Here is a 21,726-nt window from a genome sequence, read left to right as displayed (position 1 = left end):
CTGAAGTCAGGGATGTTGGATGGTAAACCCCACAGAAGGGAAGCACGGAACTGAGATTCTCTTGTTTCTAGAAGGGAAATGTCAGTGACACAGGCTATACCTCAAACACACACACACACACACACACACACACACACACACACACACACTACAGGTAATAAAACGTAAACAAAACGCTTCCACCTAGAAACAGTTTCCTTGGCTTGTACTTGCTTGCTCCTCCTTAGAGCATTGCCTCTCACAAAACTCTGCTTTGTCAAGAGGGAACCAGAGATGCTGGAGTTGGGAAAATGGGGCCCCCCAGAGAAGAGAAGTGAGTCAGAGACTTCAATAGAGAAGTGGAATGTCCAGAATCTTACTTCCGTCTGACCAAGTTGTCAGGTAACACATCCATTAAAATTCAAGAACCTGAAGATTTTGGGGTGGGGGAGATCCCTGAATTGTGAGATACACATAAAGGAAATGGGGTGATAATTGGGGAGAGGAAAGGGTAGACAGTAAAAACGATGCAAAGGTCAGAACTTTTAGAAACTTATCTTAGGGAGCAGAGTAAATTTCTAGTCTATAGGTAAGAAATATTATAGTCACTACCCCAAAGTCACACTTGATTGTGTATACACTCTGTGTGTTGTGTGAGTGCCAATCTAGGTTTTACGCCATGGCCTATCTCTAAGACACCTTGGCGTCCCGTGTTTTGGCTTCTGTGTGCCAGTTCCCTGCTTGAAGTCTTAGGAGCCCCTCAGATGGTGCAGACCTGGCAAGTGATACTAGAAGCCATCAACATTGATATTAACTTTCATTTTAAGGGTCTCTGAGCTCTGCCTTGCCTGAAGTGCTAACAGTGGAAAGTACCTTCTAACAGTTGAGGAAGTGTGGCCAGACTTGGAAAATACACAGTAATGTTAAGAAAAGCCCAACCACATCCACAGCGAGCCCTGAGAAGTGAGAGAGCTTTGGGCATCTGAGATAACGGCCCCTGTTGCTCTCCTCCCCCACCCTTGGGTACAAGTTCAGTTGTCCTGCACTTCACTTGGCCCTGATTGTTCATTCCCTAAATCTCTAGGCACTTTTTGTATTCTAGTTTGAGTCGAAACCAGTAACCATATTTGTACATTAGCAATGGCAACACAAGCTCCCAGTTGTTCCTTTAGAATCTCTGATAACAAGGTCAATCATACACACACACACACACACACACACACACACACACACACGGGGCAGGGGGTGGGGTGGGCAGGGAGGAGGACGAGTCACAGGCAGTTAGCAAATATTTACTAATACCAGTTTATGATGAGATGTTTCTTTTGTCAAAGTTCTAAGTGTCACAAGAGGGAAATTTCAGTGACTACACAATGTAAACTAGTACTTGCATAACTGTTAGACTGCATGTCACAAACCCTCAAGCACTTATTTGCTTGCTTCTCAAGTGTCTGTCAAACTAGTAGATGCACCCAACACAGAGCTGGGATCTCTTACTGATAGAGAATATGTCACAAGGAATAACCATTCAATACTCAATCCCAGACAAGTACACTTAAGACATCATCAGGTGACACCTAGGTTGTAGAGTTTCAATATGTAGACCAGGATGGACCCTTACTCTTGATTCTCCAACCTCAGGCTCTGAGTGTTGGGATGATAGACATATGCCTGACTACAATGTCATGTATGTAAGATTTATTTATTTTTATTTAACATGTGTGAGTATGTGTGGCTAAATGCATGCTTACACATCATGTGTGTGCCTGGTACCTGAGGAGGCCAGAGAGGTCATCAGATTTCCTGGAACTGGAGTTAAGGGTTCTGAGCTGCCCTGTGGATGTTGGGAACTGAATCCAGGTCCTTTGCTAGAGCAGCGCGTGCTCTTACCTTCTGAGCAAGCTCTCCAGCTCTCACCAATGGAGTTTACATAGTCACAGTTTGCACTCCTATTTTGTTTGTTTTTTTGTTTTTTTCGAGATGGGGGTTTCTCTGTATAGCCCTGGCTGTCCTGGAACTCACTTTGTAGACCAGGCTGGCCTTGAACTCAGAAATCTGCCTGCCTCTGCCTCTGCCTCTGGATTAAAGGCATGTGCCACCACGCCCAGCTCACAGTTTGCACTCTTAAGAAATGAACTTAAGGGGCTGGAGAGATGGCTCAGCGGTTAAGAGTTCTGACTGCTCTTCCGAAGGTCGTGAGTTCAAATTCCAGCAACCACATGATGGCTCACAAACATCCGTAATGAGATCTGATGCCCTCTTCTGAGATGTCTGAAGACAGCTATAGTGTACTTACATATAATAAACAAATCTGAAAGAAAGAAAGAAAGAAAGAAAGAAAGAAAGAAAGAAAGAAAGAAAGAAAGGAAGAAAGAAAGAAAGAAAAGAAATGCGCTTAAAATGGACAAGGCAGCTGTGAATCTGGACTCTATGAGCTACTGCTATGACCTGTAGATAAATCCCTTAAGAAACATCCCTAAGCCTTAGGAAATAAAGAGATAACAATGTCAACTTTATACCTGGATATATGAGGAAATAATATAGCAAGTATATTTCAAATGCTTGACATGATGTTGATCAGATGTACTGGTGATGAAAGTAGGCTTTCCCCTGGATGCAACATGAGAACAATGGAGCCAAGGACGGCTCAGAAAATAGACAGCAGTTGCTTCCATTTACAGAAAAGAAATCGGTTTTCATCTGGCACCACATGGCTCACATGCTGCTATGACGTGGAAGCATGTGGTGGAGAGATGGAAGCAAAAGTGAAGCAAAGTGGTTTGAGCACTATGAAAAGAGGTGGAGTGGAATTGGAGATGTGGGGGTGGGTGGCTGATGTGAAGAGCCTAGGCTGCCACCTGAGGCCATTGTGAAGTGCTGGCCTGTGCATGTCTGGGATCTGTGTGTCACCACCAAAGGCCATGAGGGCATCCCTAATCTAGGCTGCCACATTGGACCATGTTAATGTCCAAGGTAGCTTCAAAGAGCTGCCCCTCAGTGGCTTGGGCACTCAGTAGAGCTGGCTCCGCCCCTTGCCAGCTGCAGCACTTGGATGAGCTGGGCAGTGCTGGAGATCTGTCCCTGGTGCAGGGGAGCTGGCCATGTGACCAACTCAGCTGCCACCCAGGCCCAGATCCAGGGCTTTGTGTTGGGCCACCCCAACATCCACCCCATCTGTGAACTGCTGGAGCAAGTGAAGGGGCCCATCCTGCAGGTCCAGAGACACAGGAGCTCCATGACACAGGGCAACAACAAGATATCTGAGAGGAGTCCCAGTAAGGATCCAGTATTGATAGTGTAGCAGAAGCCAGAGGCCTCAAATCAGACCAATGACTCATTGCAATGAACATCTGCAAGTCAAGCTGTGTGGACAAACAGGTACACTGTGTGACACTCCGGGACACACACTGTAGCTTCCATGGTGAGATGTCTCGTTTTTGTTTTTATTTTTGTTTTGTTGGATGTTTTAGTTTTTAAATGTTGTGTTTTCTTTGGGGTACAGTTATTACCCCAAGGACAGCGAGATGAGCAAGATTGGGGTGCATGATGTGAAATTCACGAAGAATCAACAAAAAGTTAAAATAAACTAAACTGGTCTCAGAGGTTCTAGAGATTGCTCAGTGTTTGATATGGTCAAAGCCCGAATATGAATCCAAATCTGTGTCCATTTGCTAATTTTCTATACACTGTATCTGTCTCTTCCACGAATAAGAGCTATAAGCCCTGATTTTAAAACCTGTAAAATATGATTTATTTTAGACTGGTTTATAAGCCAGTGAGATGGCTCAGTGGATAAAGATTCTTGCTGCCAAGCCTGAGGACCTGAGTTCAATTCCTGAGACCGACATGGTGGAGAGCAACAACTTCCTCAGGCTGTCCTCTCTCTCCATGTGCCAAGGTCTGTGCACATATACACAGAATAAACATGTAAACTTTAAAAAAAATAACTGTGCGGTGGTGGTGCACACCTTTAATCCCAGCACTTAGGAAGCAGAGGCAGGCAGATCTCAAAAAAAAAAACCAAAAACCAAAAAACAAAAAAAAAAAAAACCCTAAAACAAAAAAAGTAAAAAACAAAACAACCTATAAAATATTGGAAAGTGTCTAAAAACAGATATTTGTATGAAATTGGAGAGAGAATCAAGGCCCCAAAAGCACAGGGAAAACCACCTGATCAACAGAGATCTGAAATGTCCCAACTGTCACTCTCAGTGGTCAGAGGACAGAAACAGCACTGGTGATATCTTGATGAAAATCTCCACATGAAGGGCAGTGAGGCAGGGGGGACACCCAAAAAGTTGCCATGGATACTTTCATCATCCCAAAGAGGAAACTTAAGAGACATTAACAAACCACTGGAGACGGCACGGACAGCTCGATTCATAGCTTTAAGATGATGAAGGCTGCTCAGCACTGGAGAGCCGCACCCCTGCCTTTTCCCCCAGGTACTTTTTCTCAGTACCTGCGACCTCAAGCTCTCCATAAGCAATTTCTATCACCCTTGTCCTTCCTTGGGCAAAGGCGACTGTTAGGATTTGAGTCTGAGATGTTTGAGTGTGAGCAGCTGGACTCCTGATAATGTGCAAGCTTTGGGTCACTGACCTGGCTAGCTGAAGGTGGTACCTGCTTTTGGCCCTGGTCCAGCCTACCTAGATCTAGATGTGAACAAGTCAATCTTCACGTTCCCAGAACCGCTATTACAACAGTTTCAGTAACCAATCCTTCCCTGCCCAGAGAGATAGTAACCTCTAAAGGGTGACTCAAAACAGACTGCTCCACCCTAAAGTGCCTCTTGTCGGTTATTCAGTCACAACACAAATAGAAGTGATAGAAATACCGATTCCACACTCCTCAACCAAAACACTTGGGACCAGGAGTGCTTCAGACTTCTGCAGATATTTGCAAGACATCTATCCAAAAACAACCTGAAATCTGAAACATTCCAGAGTCTGAAAGTTCCTGAGAACTATATCAGCATTCAAAAGTTTTGACTTTCAGAGCATTTGAGATTCAGATACTTCAGTCAGGCACTTCAGCTGCTGTGAGCTTGTGCTGTCTAGGAGCTAAAAGGACCCACGTTGTAGAATGCTCACTTGCAATAAAGAGGACAATGAACTTATGCTAATCAAAATTCTGCCTGAGCAATGGCACTTAGGGCAATAAGCAGATATTGCACAAATAATTTTAGGTAGTTCTCTACCTCATTGATTCAGAGATATGCCTTGGATAAATCTTAATGAATTTATAAGAATAAGGAACCAGAAAGCAGGTTATTAAATACGAGGTAATTATCTCATCAGGCAAGTTCCCTCTGTAAAGTATAAGCAGAATAAAAATGAGAGCAAATTATCTGGGAGACTACAATTCATGTATGTAACTAGCCTGGTACCAGATCTGGTGCCCCAGCCTTCCACTGTGGAGGATGTAACCTCTGATGTCCACTTGAGTTCAGTTACTAATGTGTGTGTGTATGTGTGTGTGTGCGTGTGTGTGTGTGTGTGTGTGTGTGTGTGTGTGTGTGTGTGTGTGTGTGAAGAGAAGGGTAGGTAGGGGTCCATTTAGCTTGTGCTAAACTAAGAATCAATGCTGCAACCACAGAGCCGTGGCTTTGCTAGTTCCTCAATTTAACATCTTAGCTTTTCCTTCCGGGGGAGGTAGGGCTGGCCATATTTGAGAAATGGCCTTTGTACATCTTGTAAATAGGACTGACATAGACCCGGGCTCTGAAGCTGAGGAAAACCTATTTTAACTCACTACCTGGGTCGCTTCCAACTTCTGTCCTCCCATTCACAGCTAAAGCATCCTTTCATTTGTAAAAAGTCTTTTTTACAATTATATCTGGCAATTACTGTATAATTGTAGGTGTATGTACTCAGGTGTACAAATTAATTTATTCCTGACTGTCAGTCACAGCACACTAAAAATGTGAAGGCCACTCGACTGAAGTCATTCTTAATGCCTAAGACTAAGAACTATTCCAAGATTTTAAAGGGAAAGATCATGTTGTGTGGGTCTGTACATTCACTGTACACACCAAATACAATCACATGCACAGGACAGAGCTCGTGTGGTGATGACAGAAGAGTCTCTAATAAAAGCCATCACACCATGGCTGCACTTCAGGGGAAGTTTCAACCATCTAAGCTCTACTTCAGATGTTAGACACGCACACACTATAGTTTGTTGTTTGTTCTAGGGCTTTCTCTGGATTCCAACCATTGATAGAGCACTCATTCAGTCTTCGAAAATTTAAAAAAAAAAATCACATACACGAGTGAATAAACCTGTTGTCAAATATGCCAGTATTCACCTGGTGGGATTGCGAAAAGCTCAATTCCAAGAGAGGGTGGGTGCATTAGCTGTTGTTATTATTAGGGTGATAACTGAAATTCTTCCTCACCGCCCCTCCCCCAATGGGGCTTGCAATATCTTACGAGATGGGGCCATTGTGAAACTGATGGGAAGACGAATGCAATGATGGAAATTGACACACAGAAAACAACAGGAAGAGTGAGTGGTGAAGACCGGAAGCTGAGTCAGAAGGAAGCTGAGGAAAACAGCAGGAGATGCCGTCCGTCCGTCTGTCTGTCTGGGAGCACCTCCACTTCAACAGCTAGAGCAAGATTCCCCTAGGTGATGGAGACCTGGTCAGGAGGCAGTGTCTCAGCACTTCAGAAAACCTTCAGTGTTTTGATGTTAGAAGTGCACTGTCATCTAGCAAAACAGGAACCCTTGCAGCTAGCAGAGTCGGCTGACAAATCAGTTATATATTTTGATGGACTCTAAATTCGACTTTTATTTTTGCGTTGCTCAGTACACGAACTGAGTCATCTTATTTCACTGGGTATCTGTGAAGTGGGAAACACCCCCCCTCCACCCCCCTATCAAAAAAAATTCCCGGGGAGAAAATTTACATTAATCTAAACAGTATCATCCTGCTATAACATCTACCATTAGTCATAAAGTCCAATGACTTTATAAAGCTTTTCAGCTCTTCTCAAACATGAGCTAAATGAGGAAATCTCTTAATTTTCTGATTTAGCTTTATTTTGAGATTTGATTGGTACATCCCCTATATGTGCAGAGGGGCCTGCAGTCCTCAGGTGAAAAAAAAAAAAAAAAAAGGAAAAGGCGACTTGAGAATTTTCTAAGAATACAGAGTGATTAAGTAATGTTCCTAACATGTGTACTTGCGTTCACTTCATAAACAAAGGCCTATCTGGGGAATTCAGCTTATGTAAGGATTGCTGGGTAGTATGCCTGTAACTGCATTTAAAATACAATGATGGACTGGTGTCATTTATTTCTGAAGTCTACAGTTACCGTATCATTTCTTATATTTCCCGAAGCCGTTGTCCATTTGGCGCTGTGAGGCTCAAATGAAGACTGGAGCCTTGGAAAAGGAGGGGAGCAAGCTCTGAGGACAATGACTGCCACGTGTCCCCTCAGAGCAGTCGCCACAAGGACTCAGGGAGCATGAAAGTAGGAAGTGAAATCGGAGGCCTTCCTGTTATGTAACGAATTCATTAAAAAAAAAAAAAAAAGTGACAACTATTCATTCCAGTCAATATCTTCAGCAGCCCTGTGCGCCGGCGGAGAGAGGGAACTCCGCTCTATATGTGCGACAGGACAGGGGGGAAAATATTAAGAAGATGCAACGCTGACCTGAAGGCAAAGCCTTAGGCAAACTTCAGTCAGTGGAGGAAGCAAGCTGAGGACCTGCCTTTCCAAGAGGCCCTTGAAAAGTCAGACAATTCAGGGGGAAGATCATTGAAGAAACAGCGAGAAAGAGTGAAACAGCATGGAACTTTCTGGTGGCTTGCGGTCTAGCGCGGCGCCCAGAACCAGAACGTGGGTTGGTAAGACGTGGGAGGGGGAGGGGAGAGGTTCAACAAGAAGGAAGTGGCATGAAAGAAGGCTGAGGAAGTGGGCTGAGGCAAATGCGTGAAGGCACCAAAAATTCTTAGCAAAACTGTTAATGAATCATCCCACCGTTACATGAAATGTGCCAAGGAACCTATTTATGAATATCAAACTCCTTTGGGGTGTCTGGCGATTTTTTTCCTTTCTCTGTCTTGAACACCTGTACACACACACTCTCTCTGTCTCTGCTCTCTCTCTTCTCCTTCACACACACACACACACACACACACACACACACACATTAGGCTTTTCGATGTGTCTCCAGGATGATAGCTTCTCCCAGCATGCTCCACGGAAGGCGGACCCTGCAGCCAGCACAGTCCCGGGGCACCCGAAATCCAGACCAACTCCTGCCCCACCCTGACCCTTGTGCCCTTGGACCTTAGGTAACTTCAGCTCACTCCCGATAGCTCAAGGCACTGGAGAGGATTCCAGGAAGTCATGTGGTTACACAAACTAAGCACTTAAAAGTAACCGCATTGGTGGCAGTCGGCTCTCCAGCTTTACACATTCCATATCCACAAACTCGATTAAGTTCAGATGAAACATTCTAAAAAAAAAGAGTTGGACGTGCACAGCCAGAATACACACTAACATTTTCCTTCTTACCACTCCGCCCCCCCCCTCCGCCCCCCAGGTCGATACAGTACAGGGTTCTACATTTGAGCGGCCTGAGCATGCGCATCTCTGAGGCCCTGCACAGGTCCCCTTCCTGTTCTAGTTTAAACACACGCGCGGGCCACCCTTCTCCAAACGGTTCTGAGGTAGAAGTATCAATCAGGTTAAAACACTGGGATCCTTTTTAATCTAACAGTCCTGACTGTTGCAAGGTACAACATACAAAGGAGACGAAGTTTAAAACACTCCTGCCAGACAGGGACTGCTAACGAAATGTCATCAGAGACCACTGCAAACTGCCACCGTAGAACCTGAGGTCCGGAAGAGCCCTCCCTCCCTCGTGCTGCTACCATGAGTAAGACGCTGTGCTCTGTAGGCAGGCATGGCAGGTGGATGCTTCAGCAAGCCAAACGTGGTTGGCACTAACTCTGCCATATTCAGTGTTATTCCTTCCCAAATGTAAGGGGGAAATGTTGACAAGCCTTCACAGCATTTTTTTTTAAATTACATTCTTATTACTATCTCTGATGAAAATCTTTGGAGTACGTTTTTTTTCCCCCTAGTATTTTCTGGACCTTAAGCCTCTCCTCCGGAGACCCCACTGTTTTTTGGGTTAGTTTTACTTTTTGCCTTGAAACCAGCCAGGCAGATGAGTACTGCAAGTAAAGAAAGATTAATGGCCAGACACCAAAACTTCCAGAAATTCACTCTTCATAGAAAAAAGTGGTGAATTCCATTTAAATTTAGCTATGCAGACATCCTTTTTTAAAAAGTTCATTTAATAGAAGCCAATTACAGTAAATTCTTGGTAAATTTGACCTCAAGGTGTGTGTTGACAAGTCATCACTTTTTTTTTCTTTTTCTTGTTTTGGTTTTTTGTTGTTGTTGTTGTTTGTTTGTTTGTTTGTCTTGCTTCTGATTTTGGTTTTAAGTTGTCCTGCTAGAGTGGTTTCCAACAGTTAGAAACACAGGTTTTCACCATGTGTGCAGGACAGTGTATATGTAACATCAGTCCTGGGCTTGACTGACAGTTCTAAATGAATACAAGCTGAGAGATGGTACAATACTTCGAGGCTATATGCTTCAGTCGCTTAAAAGAATTCCCTGTGTAGACAGGACCTTTCCTCCAAAATGTAGAGACATTCATTTGCATGGCCTTCAGCCTTAACAAATAATCCAGACAGCCCTACAAGAAGTAGCAGAAGCCAGCAACACAATTGCTCTTGTTTTTTGGAGACTGAATGGAGAAGACCTCTCATATTTTGTGTAGTCAGAAAACATGGGCATTAAAAACCTCATTGTCAAAAATCACTCACACTGCCAGGCCACCCTTGGTAACATACGACCTAAGATGTTAACATATCCACCAACTGACTCTAAGGAAGATTTAAAAAAAAAAGGAAAAACAACCACAGAAGCTAAAATTAAACCACCTCCATTAGAATTACTAGCAGCACAGTCTAAATGATCAATACGCTCTTTCCCGAAAACATCTTAAAGTTGACCAAATGAGAGTAAATAGCCTTCCTAAAATAGTCCAACTGACAGGTATCAAAACATGGCTTGGCTTTAAAGATGGGGAAAAGTAACTCAGGTTTTGGGGTGGGGGATGATAAATGCAGAGAACTTGGCAAGAACTAAGCCAAAAAACTCCCCCCCCATATTTCCCCCCACCACACCCCCCACACCCCCAGCCACCCCAGGTGGCTGCTGGTCTCTGTTAGAGGGAGGCAAGACACACAGGGCTGAGAAGACAGGTGCTTAGCCCCTTCTAGACAAAACCCACAGCACCCAGCAGCAGAGCCCCAGCCAGGTCCCAAACACTTCCAGCGAGCAAAGGGACGAGAAACACGTTTACCTGGTAGAGAAACTGTCCTCTGTGTCAGCAGCACTGCTGTGTGGTCAGAAACCCCAGTCCTTCAGATCTACAGAGCAGCCTTGTCAAGCAGGGCTGTGTGGTCACAAGGCAGGAAGTAACTGCAGTGGCAAATCACCAGGCAGGAAAGAAATAGATTTTGTCTTTATAAGGACATTTTACTCAACATTTTTTTTAATGTCTCCTCCCCCTGAAAATCACCTGACAACAGGTCACAGTGAAATCTAGAAGCCACCTTCCACTTCCTCCTCTCTAGGAGCATTCTGCTTCCCACCCTGGGTCTCTCTCTGCAGGCCCTGGGCTACTTAAGCCCTTCTGATCACAGATAGGGAGCGAAGGTCAGCTTCCTGGCTGAACTCTTTTGTCTGACTCTAGTTGCTTAAAGCAAAACCCAGGAGCCTACATACTTTCATCTGGGAAAAAACAAATTCTTCATCTCCAGTGAAACAACAAAGGAAGAGGTGTGATGTACAAACTGTAAGGGATTTTCATGGGCGAACATGCCTATCCCACCTCCCTCTCTCTCTCACCCCATTTGAAACCAATCCCTCTCCCACTCTCTCAATGATGATCATATCTGTATAAACGAAACAAAACGATCTCTCTAAGCACAGGGCCCATAGAGAAAGGTTACTATATTATTTACTCATTCCTTTACTTATAGAACACCCACGTGTTCAGGATCTCTTTAACCCAATTAGAGAGTTCAATTATTTAAACATTTCCTGTAAAGAAGAGTAGTGAATCCTTCAGGAAGCGGTCAGTCCTTCCAACAGGCTGGATCCCTTCAGACAACAGTCATCCACCCATTTCCTGGAGTCCTCACGCTCCCAACAATAACGGAGATGCTGTCATTTAGCCTTGGGGCTGCATGCTACAGCTAGGCCCCCAGGCTCAGTCGGTGAGGATGCCTGCTCATTCTACAGGTATCTGTGTTTTTGTAAGAGCCAGGGCTGCTGCCAAGCTGAGCATGGTCCCACTGACTCCGCTGTTCTTTAGACTTCCTTGGCTTTTCTGGTTTCCTTACAAAGTTCTCCGTCTTAACTTCTAATGCTGAGATAAGGCCACCGAGTGTATCTCCTTCATCTGCTTGATAAGGCAACTTTTTACTCAGAAACCCACAGGGCTCCTATTGAGAAAGAGGGTCTGCTAGAGCACGGGAAGACATGGAGAAGGTTCGGTCTTCTCTAGATCTGGTCCTAAAGAACATTCTAGGAATGGTTCTAGTAAGAACTGACGGCTGTCTTCAGATGTCCCTGGTAAGAGTGACGTGGTGAGTAGAATCCCAGTTAGTAACTGGCAGAGGGAACTCAGGGGCCCTTGACTTTGTACAGAGAAGCATCTAGGCATTGTTCATATAAGATTGGCTGCATGATACAGCAGTTAAATGCTGTTAGCCTCCACTTTTGGGAATAGCCCCCACTCAGGGTTCTAGAGAAGAGCTCCACAGATGGCCTGCATAGCCTTCTTCAGGGGAAAGAGTGAGTGCTGACTGTGCATCTGCCTGTCTGCTTCTGCACTCTTGTGGTTTCAGAATGGAGCAAAGACCCAACAGCCGTGCCTCATGAAAAGGAACCAATCTATATTTGATTACCTGGGGGACAGAGAGCAGGAGCATTCTGTAGGTGCTTGGGCCTGATCACAGGAGACCCAAGGAATCTATAAAAGAAAGAGAGAAAACCACTCGTGTGTCGGTTCCTCTCGTGTGTGAGTGTCTGCCCACGCTGGAGACTGAGACAGAAGTGAAGCAGAAGCATTGCTCTCAGGGAGGAGCAAGACTGGTGCAGGGAGACATGAAATGAAACGTCGGGGAGGGCTGAGACACCGGCATGGTGGGATGCAGGCACAGATTAGTGGAGAGCAGAAGTAAAACTCACCACATTCCAGCTAGAAGCTGGTTCCAGGCACAATAAGAACCTGAGTCAGGACAGTGCCTACACTGGGTAAGAAAGCTGCCCAGCAGGTCACTGCTTGTCTAGTCATTGCCACCTAGTTGACACAGCCCCTTCCAGCTCTGATCCTCCTCTGCCACCTGTCACTGCCTCCGGCCACATCCTGGATTTCACCATTCAGGTTCCTCCATGGTAATCTCTTCATCTGCCTCTCTCAGTGATGAAAATCTACCCAGGAGTAGGCAGCTGTGGAGTTTGTTGTTGTTTGTTTGTTTAGTTTTTTTTCATTCAGTGTTTAAACATTGCTTGTGATGGTTAAACAGGAGAGTTAACTTTGAGTTTTATTGTTTTTAGCTCCTCTGCAGACAGTACACAACCTCTGTCCTGCACTCGGATAGGGCCCCCACCCTCCTACCATAAGCCCTGTGTCTCTGCTGCCCCCTCCACTAAGCTCAGCCTCTGCTCTGCCTTGCCTCTATCCCCCCTGCTTTCCCGGAATTCATCTGCCACCCAGGCCTGCATCATCCTTATGGCCCCAGTCTCCCAGACCAGATTACACCTGCACAGGGGAGTAGCCGAGTAAAAGTTCTGGATCGGGCACCTGGGGTTAAAGGTCAACTTTACGGATGAACTGGTTGCGTGGCTTTAGACAGGTGACTTCATTTCATTGGCCTCAAGATCTTCATCTAGAAGATGGGGCAAGAGCAATGTCTGCTTCCGTGCGTTTGTTGAGAGGATTGGACGTGCTGATGTGTGGTGGGGAAACTGCCTGTCACAAAGTAAGAGCTGAGTGGGTGCTAGCTGCTCTTTTAATATTTACACCAAGCTGTGGACTGGACCCTTCCCATATATCATCTCATGCATTCACCCATAACACACGAGTTAGATATTGTTTTCTTCTGCTTAATAGTATGTTTATTGGCCCATGATTCACGTGGCACAACATTTACTCTTTCAAAGTAGTTTTGTCATATAATCAGATTTGTATACAAATTATGTTATACAATTCAATAATATCCCTCAAAAGAAAACCAGTACCAATTAGCAGTTACAACACACACACACACACACACACACACGGGATGAATATATACACTTCCTATTTGGAAGTGGATTTGATCCTCACGTACCATTATCTAAACCTGGTTATAACAGTGTTACTGTTAAATCAATATTCAGTTTTTATAATGCCTGGGAAAGTGGTTCAGTGGGTAAAGTACTTGACCTGATTTCAAGTCCTCATACCCATGTAAGCCAGGCAGGGTTGTGCATGTCTCTAATCCCAGCATTCCAACAGGGAAACCAAAGCTAGAGACAGGAGATTCCAGAAATCTTGAGGGCTTGGCTTATGAAATGAAGATTTTTTTTTTTTAAAGAGCCTATCTCAAACAAGGTGGAAAGCAAGAAATGACACCTGAGGCTCTCCACTGCCCACTCTGTGCACCCAGAGGAGCACACATGTCCACACTCACGTACACAAACGAACACATAACTTTACACACACACACACACACATACACACACACACACACACACAAAACCACAAACAGACCAACTAAAGAACACAAGGCAAAAACCATTCCAGAGCAATGGCATGCACTGTGCTTCTTCTGTCTCCTTAACCTGCCAGGTTCCCGCATACTTACTATGAATGCCACATAGCTCTCGCTAGCAGAGCTAAAAGAAGACAAAACAAAAACAAAACCCAACAAAGCAAAGCACGCGTGCATTCTTCTCTCACGCTCCTGGAGAGGACCCTCTGAAGTCCCCGTCCTTCTGTCTGTCTGGTGCCCCAATGCATGAGAAGGTCATCTGTCTTAGCCTCATCCTGAGAAGTTCTTTCTTTTGTTCTGGGCTGGAAGCCACACACCTTCCCTTCTCTGAGTCTACTTCCTTGTTTAAATGTGGCCACATCCTCTACTAGATTCCTAAGAATATGTGGGGCAAAAATTTCTTGGAATATTTAACAGCTGAAAACACATGTGGCCTTGGAAAGTCACTCTGCAAAACTTTTTTTTTTTCTTTCTTGAAATTAGGAAGGGATCTCTCCAGTGTGTTCTAGGTTACAACTTTGCTACTGAGGAAGCTGATGGCTTTCTGACTGAGTGGTCCCTCCTATGTCATTTGTGATTTTTCTTTCCTGGAATGTCAGGATTTCTCCTTCACACCAAGTGTCCTGAAGTTTGCATGATGGAATGCTCTCAGTGTGGGTCTGTGTGTGCCCACTGTGTGAGGTCTCAGGAATGCTCTCAGTGTGGGTCTGTGTGTGCCCACTGTGTGAGGTTCTTATGAAAGCTCTCAGTGTGGATCTGTTTGCACCCAGTGTGTGAGGTTCTTATGAAAGCTCTCAGTGTGGGTCTGTGTGTGCTCACTCTGAGGTTCTTATGAAAGCTCTCAGTGTGCACCCACTGTGTGAGGTTCTGGTCCTCTTCAATCTGGAAATCCAAGTCTTTCCATTCTGAGATACTCCCTTCCTTTCATTCTCCTCCTTCTTTCCCTTCTTCCTCTCTTCACTCCAACCCTGGTCATTTTGCAAGGCTCCCTTTCCCTGGCATTGTACTTATTTGCATATTGTACATCTTGGGTTAGCTTTCTAACACTCCACTTCCCCCTCCTATTCTTTGCCTCTTGGCCCTTGTGTCCTACTATCAAGATTTTTCAGCCTCCTCCTTAAATTCCCATTTAGTGTGCTATTTCTGTTATTCTCACTTGCATCTACATCCTATGCCACTCTGTGGGGTCATAACAAGATTCCACAGACCGTGTAATTTAGAAGAACGGAAACACATTGGCTCGCAGTTTGGAGGACTGGAGTCTAAGGTGTGGCATTTGGCAGGGTTTTCTTACCATGTCCTCATGTGGGAGAAGTTAAAGGGTAAAACAGAAGGAGCCGACCCCCCTTTTATAACAGCACTAGTCCCTCCTATAATAACCTCATCTCCTAACTCTGTCTCAACAGCAAGCAAACTGTTACAGGAGCCTATAAAGGAACAAATACTCACCCCATAGCGATAGCTAAGAGCCTTTACATTTTCCCCCACATTTTTTTTTTTTTTGTTATTGCAAAGTAGAGCATAGAATGTGTGGGGAACACATCTTTGCTCCCTATGTAAACTACCAAGCTTCCCGTGTTTAGGCTCCATCTTCTACCCATGTCTTTAAAAAGATCCTGTAGCCCAGGGTCCTGGGTTCTGCTGTGTGCCCACGGTGTGATGCTGTGATACGTGTTGTATGGCATCACAGACTTGAGGCTCAGCTAAAGCACTTCCTATGGTCTGTGTATCTCATGGCTTCTAACTTTCTGAGTTTTGCTGTCTCCTTTGCTAACTGGTCTCTTCAGCAAAGATAGGGAGTTCTTGGAGGCCAAGAGCTGAGTTGGCTTTGTTAGCTTCTAAACATTTTTACAGATAGCTGTTTTTAAAATTAATTAAGAAAACTAAACTGGGCTTGAAGGATAAGATTGATAGCACAGGGAATGTGTGTTAGAAAGATTTTACTAGTGAGAGAAAGCAAGGTCCATGATGAACCCGAGCAAAGCTGAGTGGGTTGACCATCAAGAATGCAGAGCCAGAGAGTGCAAGAAGAGATAGGTAAGGGGGATGAACAGAGCTCAGCTCACGGTTAGTCTTCAGTCTGAGTTACAGATCTTATATTTATGCCAAATCTTAGGATTTTCCAGAGAGGCAGACTAAGACAGATAGATGTGCAGGCAAGTGAATGTTTATATACATCCAAAGAGAGTTATAAAAATTGGCTTGTGTGATTACAGAGGCTGACAATCTTCATGACCTTCAGGAAAGTCCCTGATGTAGATCTAGTCTGAACTCTAGTGAGCCTGAGACCCAGGAAAAGCCAGGGTTTCAGTTTAGGTGCAAAGGGAAAAAGAAGTCAGTGTCCCAGTTCAAGGCATCCAGCCAGGGGAAATTCTGTATTCCACAGACAGCATCTCATGTGAACAATTCATATCATCTTGGACTGGGAGGCAGCGGGGTGGCTCAGGAAGAGAGCCTGCCTTTTCTTGTGCCCAGACTTTTGGTGGATTAGATGAAAGCCACCAATATTAGGAAGGGGCACCTGATTTTGTTCTATCTTCCAATCAAAATTCACCCAAATACACTGTCACCAAACTCTAGAATAGTGTTTGGCCGAGTACTTGGGCATGCTATGGGCATTAATTATCATCCTTTCCAAGCAACAGAGAGCTATTTTGGGATCTGTATTTTAGGCTCTGTACTATCACCAGTCTGTGATAACAATGACCACAAACTAAAGCAGTAGAAATGTATCTCTACAAACAAGAAGCCAGAAGATTACAATGAGAGGTTTGTCATGTTGGCTCCTTTGACAGTGTGGTTTTCTTACTCCATGTCTCTGTCCTCCCTCTCCATGGCTTCCAGCCATCCTTTGTCATCCTTGCTTATAATGACATCACTCTGATTTCTGCCTGAATCTACACATTTCTGTGCCCAAATTTCCCCTTTTTAAAGGATGATGGTAATAGATTATGGTCCCATCCTAATGATCTCATCTTAACTCAATCATCTCCAAACATTCTATTTCCAAATAAGGTCACACTTGTAGGCACTTGGGTATAGGACCTCAACATCTGCATTGGGGTACAATTCGCTAAGGAGGCATGAATGGGAAGTGACGCGGTTGTAGAACATGGTCATATGTTTAAAAGAAAAACCGCAGGGGCTAGACCAGGTGAGAAAAAAGATGAAGTCCTCTGGAGGTGCAGGTCAGCCCTCTGCTGGGTACAAGGTGATGGTCACTGCAGTGGGACAGAGAGGTAGGCAGGCCTGGGGAGAGAAAATGACTGAATACCTATAATGGACTGAAGAGACTGAATGAAATAGAAGAGGGATCAAGGGTGACGCCATCTCTGATGGGGAGATGAGTGGTGGCATTCTGCACCATTCACAGAGACGAGGAGCTGGGGGGAGCAGTGGGAAATGAAGATTCATCAAAGGCTGCCTTATCTGCCAGTTTCCTCAGTCTTCGCTGGACCATTCAGACTCCCCTGGGTGGTGCCTGCTGCCCTTGCCTTTCTAAACTTTCAACCCTCCCAACTGTCCTGCCCCACTCCAAATGCTCCTTTTCATTACTGATATTTAAGTTAAAATATCGGTAGGATGGTGTTTTGAAGCCTCCGAGCATCAAAGAGTGACCTCATCACTCCTCTCTGTGGCCCAGGGCGCCCACCCTTCAAGTCCTCTTTTCCTTTTTCCCTCACTGCCTACAAGTGGCTTTATGTTTCCCATACAGTCTTCCCGACTTTATGACCACATTAGGGTCAGACTCCTGATTTTTCTACCTCCTTTTCCCACTGTGTTCTATCCTACTTACATAGCATGGTTCAGTCTCTCGCTCTCTATGTCCCTCAAATTGTTTGTCACTGCCAGGATCATTTCTGACTTCTGCCTCCATTCATTTTCTTAGTCTCACACAAACAACATGATCCCTCTGATCTCTACTCATCTCCTGATGTACCTAACGTTTCCCATTTGCCAATGAGACTCCTCTCCCTCCTTCTCTCTTCTTCTCTCCCCACTTCTCTCTCTGTTACCTCACTTCTAATTGTGTCCTAGAACACTAACCCTCCTGGGCACGGGGGAACCCAGAGACTCCATGCCTTCAAACCCTGCATTCTGACCGTGACCGAGATGCCTTCAGTCATCACCAACTCTTTCTCTTCTTTTCCCTCTTAGGTCCTAGAGCACTCTGGTCTACCAGGCACTGTTGGTGTCTCTAGCACTTCACTCTTCTTTGTCAGCCAGTCTAAGACTGCCTGGCCATGTGTGTGTGTGTGTGTGTGTGTGTGTGTGTGTGTGTGTATGTGTATGTGTGTGTAAGCACCTGTGTCTGTGGGGAGAGGATGCAGCCCCGAGTGAACGTGTATGCTCATGTCAAGACCCAGACTTCCGAGAATGGCAAGGGCTGTTCTTGGTGGGTTATGGGAATGACGAGACCTTCCTGTGGTCCAAGTATGGATGCTGATGAATGACTGACCTTTACTTAAAGCCATATATGCAGAAACAGCAACCATATCTTCTTCCTCCTATATATTCCCCTGTTTATTTTCATATCATATATAATATATATGTTGGTATAGTATACATAGAAGAGAAATAATGTGATATTTGTCTTTTTAAATTTGGCTTACTTTACTTAATGTATCCATTTTCCTAAAAATAACAGAATTGATTTCTTCTAATATTTGCAGCCTGAGGCTGCTCCCCTGTAGAGTCCTCCTACAAACCTACTTCCTCTTTGGTGCAGCTTGTACCAATGGTGCTATATTTCTGAGTTCCTGGTTTGTCTCCCTCCACTCAGCACACAACCGATCCAATCCTAGCTTTTTTTTTTTTTTTTTTTACTTGTATCTGGCATTTTCTCTTTCCCCATTGCTGCAGTTAGGTCAAGTCCGTACCGTGCAGGCTGTGGTATTTATGTTATCATCAGGCTCTTACTTCAAACATACTGTGTTCCAGGGACTCCAAAAACAGAAGCAAAGGACTGACTCATGAGCTCAAAGGTAACCTGGAGCTTACTACACACACTAAAATTCTAACCTCAAGGCAAACACTATGGTAAGAAAGATTTGGCACTAAGAAGACCGGAGAGGCACACCAAGCCATCATCACACATCTGTTAGGATGACTATTATAAAAGTGTCAGAAGATGAGAAGTGCCAGTAAGACTGTAGAATGGAGAAAACTTGCATACTATTGTTAGGAAGGTTGTCTTAGGGTTTTACTGCTATGAACAGACACCATGACCAAGTCAACTCTTATAAGGATAACATTTAATTGGGACTAGCTTTAGTCAGAGGTTCAGTCCATTATCATCAAGGTGGGAACACGGCAGTGTACAGGCAGGCATGGTGCTGGAGGAGCTGAGAGTTCTATATCTTTGTTTTAAGGTTGTTAGCAGAATACTGACTTCCAGGCAGCTAGGACTAGTGTATTAAAGCCCACACCCACAGAGACACACCTACTCTAAAAGGGCCACATCTACTTCAACAGGGCCATACCTCCTAATAGTGCCACACCCTGGGCCGAGCACATTCAAACCTTCATAGGTAAATTAGTTTGGCCATTATGGGAAACAGCATGGAGGTTCCTTTAAAAAAAGTTAGAAACAGAACTACTTTATGATCCATAATCATTTTTCTGAGATGTCCAAAGGAACCAAAACCAGTGTTGAGAGTGAGATCTGCACTTCTGTGTATATTGAAACACTACTGTCAAAAACCAGGTTGTGTTCCCAACCTAAGTGTTCAACAATAGATAAACAAATAGAGAACTTGTATGTATAAACACACACCAGAATACTATACATCCTTTAAAAGAATGGAAATTTGACACTTGAAACAACACAAGTCAATATGGACGATATCGTGTTAAGCAAAATTATCCAGACATACCTGGATAATTCATGGCACCTGTTACTCATATAGAATCTTAAATAGTTGGACTTACAGAAGCAAAGAGTAGTTAGGAGTTGTGGAGGAGGAACAATGGGGGCTATGTTTGTCAAATGATATGACATTTAAATGGAGGAGTAAATTCTAAAGGCCGGTTGTACAGCATGGTGACTATACTTACTTAATGTATCATATACTTGAAAATTACCTTTCAATGTTGTCATTACAAAAAGATAAGTTTGTGAGATGAGAAACACACACAGTTTCTGTCAGGTTTGTGTGTGTGTGTGTGTGTGTGTGTGTGTGTGTGTGTGTGTGTGTGAGAGAGAGAGAGAGAGAGAGGGAGAGAGAGAGAGAGAGAGAGAGAGAGAGAGAGATGTGGTGGGGGAGAGGAAGAAGGAGGTTAGAGGTTACATTTAATGTCTTTTTGCTTGACTTTCCACCTTATTTGGAGGGAACAAGGCAGGTCAATGAACCTGGAACTTGTCCAGGTTGGCCAGACTGGTCAAGCCTCTAGACCCCTATCTCCAGCTCCCAATTCTGGGGTCACAGGCCACCACAATGTGCCACCACACTTGGCTTTTTCATGAGTACCAGGGGTTGAACTGGGATCTTCATGTTTGTGTAGCAAGCACTGTACCCATGAAACTACCTCCCCAGACCAACATCCTGCCAGTTAAGGAACAAAAGAGGCCTGGGAAGATGGCCCTGTGGACAAAGCACCAGGGAAAGCTGAGGCGTGCCAAGCGAGTGCAGCACGCGGCCAATAACCCCAGTGATCTCCAGGCAGAGACAAGGGATCATGGGAGCAAGCTGGCCAGCAAGAATGGCTGAACTGGTAAGCTCTAGGTCTGAGTGAGAGCCCCTCCCATGAGGTATGTTGAGGGAGATACCTGATGTCAATCTCTGGCCTCCACATGCAACCCAGTGAACACAGACATGCACACACACACACACACACACACACACACACACACACACACGAATGCATACCACGAGAAAATAGACACACATTGCTAGCACACGCCTTTAATCCCGGCAACTGGGAGGCAGAGGCAGATGGATCTCTGTGAGTTCAAGGCCGGCCTGGTCTACAGGACCAGGTTCCAGGACAGCTTTAGCTACATCTAGACAGATCGTGTCTCAAATAAACAAACAAACACATAAAAACACAAGTAACAGAGAGAACAGAGGAGCAGGACAGTACGTGTCTGTGTTTGAGAGATGCTTTCATGCTGGCCCGGAAGTGAGGGGACGGAGATTGGTGGACATCATTTCAGACAAGCTATCGGCAGATATAAACACAGCTTGCCTGTCTCTCAGTTGACGCAGAACTTCAGCTCAGGAACTGGAGCACAGGAACTGCACCCTCCCTCGGCACCTAGTGTGCATTTCATATACAGAAATTCAATCCCTGTTTTGAATAGTGGAGAAGACAAATTGATTCTATAAACAACATGACATTCACAAGCTAAACCAAAGAACTAACATAATTAGATATTTTAAATATCAGCCTAAAATTCTCTCTTGAAGTGTGATAGGCCTTTCAGAGAATTTATATAAGCAGTTACCACATAAAGGTTAACTTTACACCCTTCTAATGCTAATTTTACCATCCTTAGTTGATAAGGGATGGTAATAAAAACTAATTGCAGTTGTTATTGTCAGGTAGATCATGGAAGGAGAAGGGCTGTTGGCAGCCGCAAATTGGATTTTCATAAAATGTCAAACCCATAAAAGCCTTATCTCTAAGCTATTCCCAAGTATTTGAAAATGCAATTCAGCAAATGATACAGTTTCCAGCTGTTTCAGAAGCTGACAGTTCACATACCTATGACTTACCGTCAAGTCCCAAGACACTCCCTGACATTCTCTGACCCATTGCCACTGACAGAGACTTGGGAACAGCCACAGGTGAAATGAATGAGTGCCAGCCCCCTGCAGGTCCCACCCTGGGAACATAAGACATCCTCCACTTTGGTAAGTGGAGCTGCCTCCACTGAAGTGCT

The 21,726-nt window shown here is 44.6% G+C and overlaps 1 protein-coding gene across 7 annotated transcripts in view; it reads right to left on the bottom strand.

Annotated features, from left to right (window-relative positions):
* The window catches only part of Lcp1 (lymphocyte cytosolic protein 1), a 99,738-nt gene that overhangs the window by 43,531 nt on the left and 34,481 nt on the right, over positions 1-21,726 (bottom strand). For 2 of the 7 annotated variants that reach the window (XM_006518701.3, NM_008879.4), the window contains exon 2: positions 10,379-10,497. The exons of 3 other annotated variants lie outside the window; for them this stretch is intronic. The gene's annotated coding sequence lies outside the window, so the exon portion shown is untranslated. Of the gene's footprint in view, positions 1-10,378; positions 10,498-10,597; positions 11,100-11,990; positions 12,062-21,726 lie in introns of those variants that run through there. 2 more of the 7 variants (XM_017315920.1, XM_006518699.1) reach the window with 2 other exon arrangements.

The sequence above is a fragment of the Mus musculus genome, chromosome 14, assembly GCF_000001635.26.
Source record: "Mus musculus strain C57BL/6J chromosome 14, GRCm38.p6 C57BL/6J".
NCBI lineage: Eukaryota > Metazoa > Chordata > Mammalia > Rodentia > Muridae > Mus > Mus musculus.
This window is presented reverse-complemented; position numbering and strand designations above follow the sequence as displayed.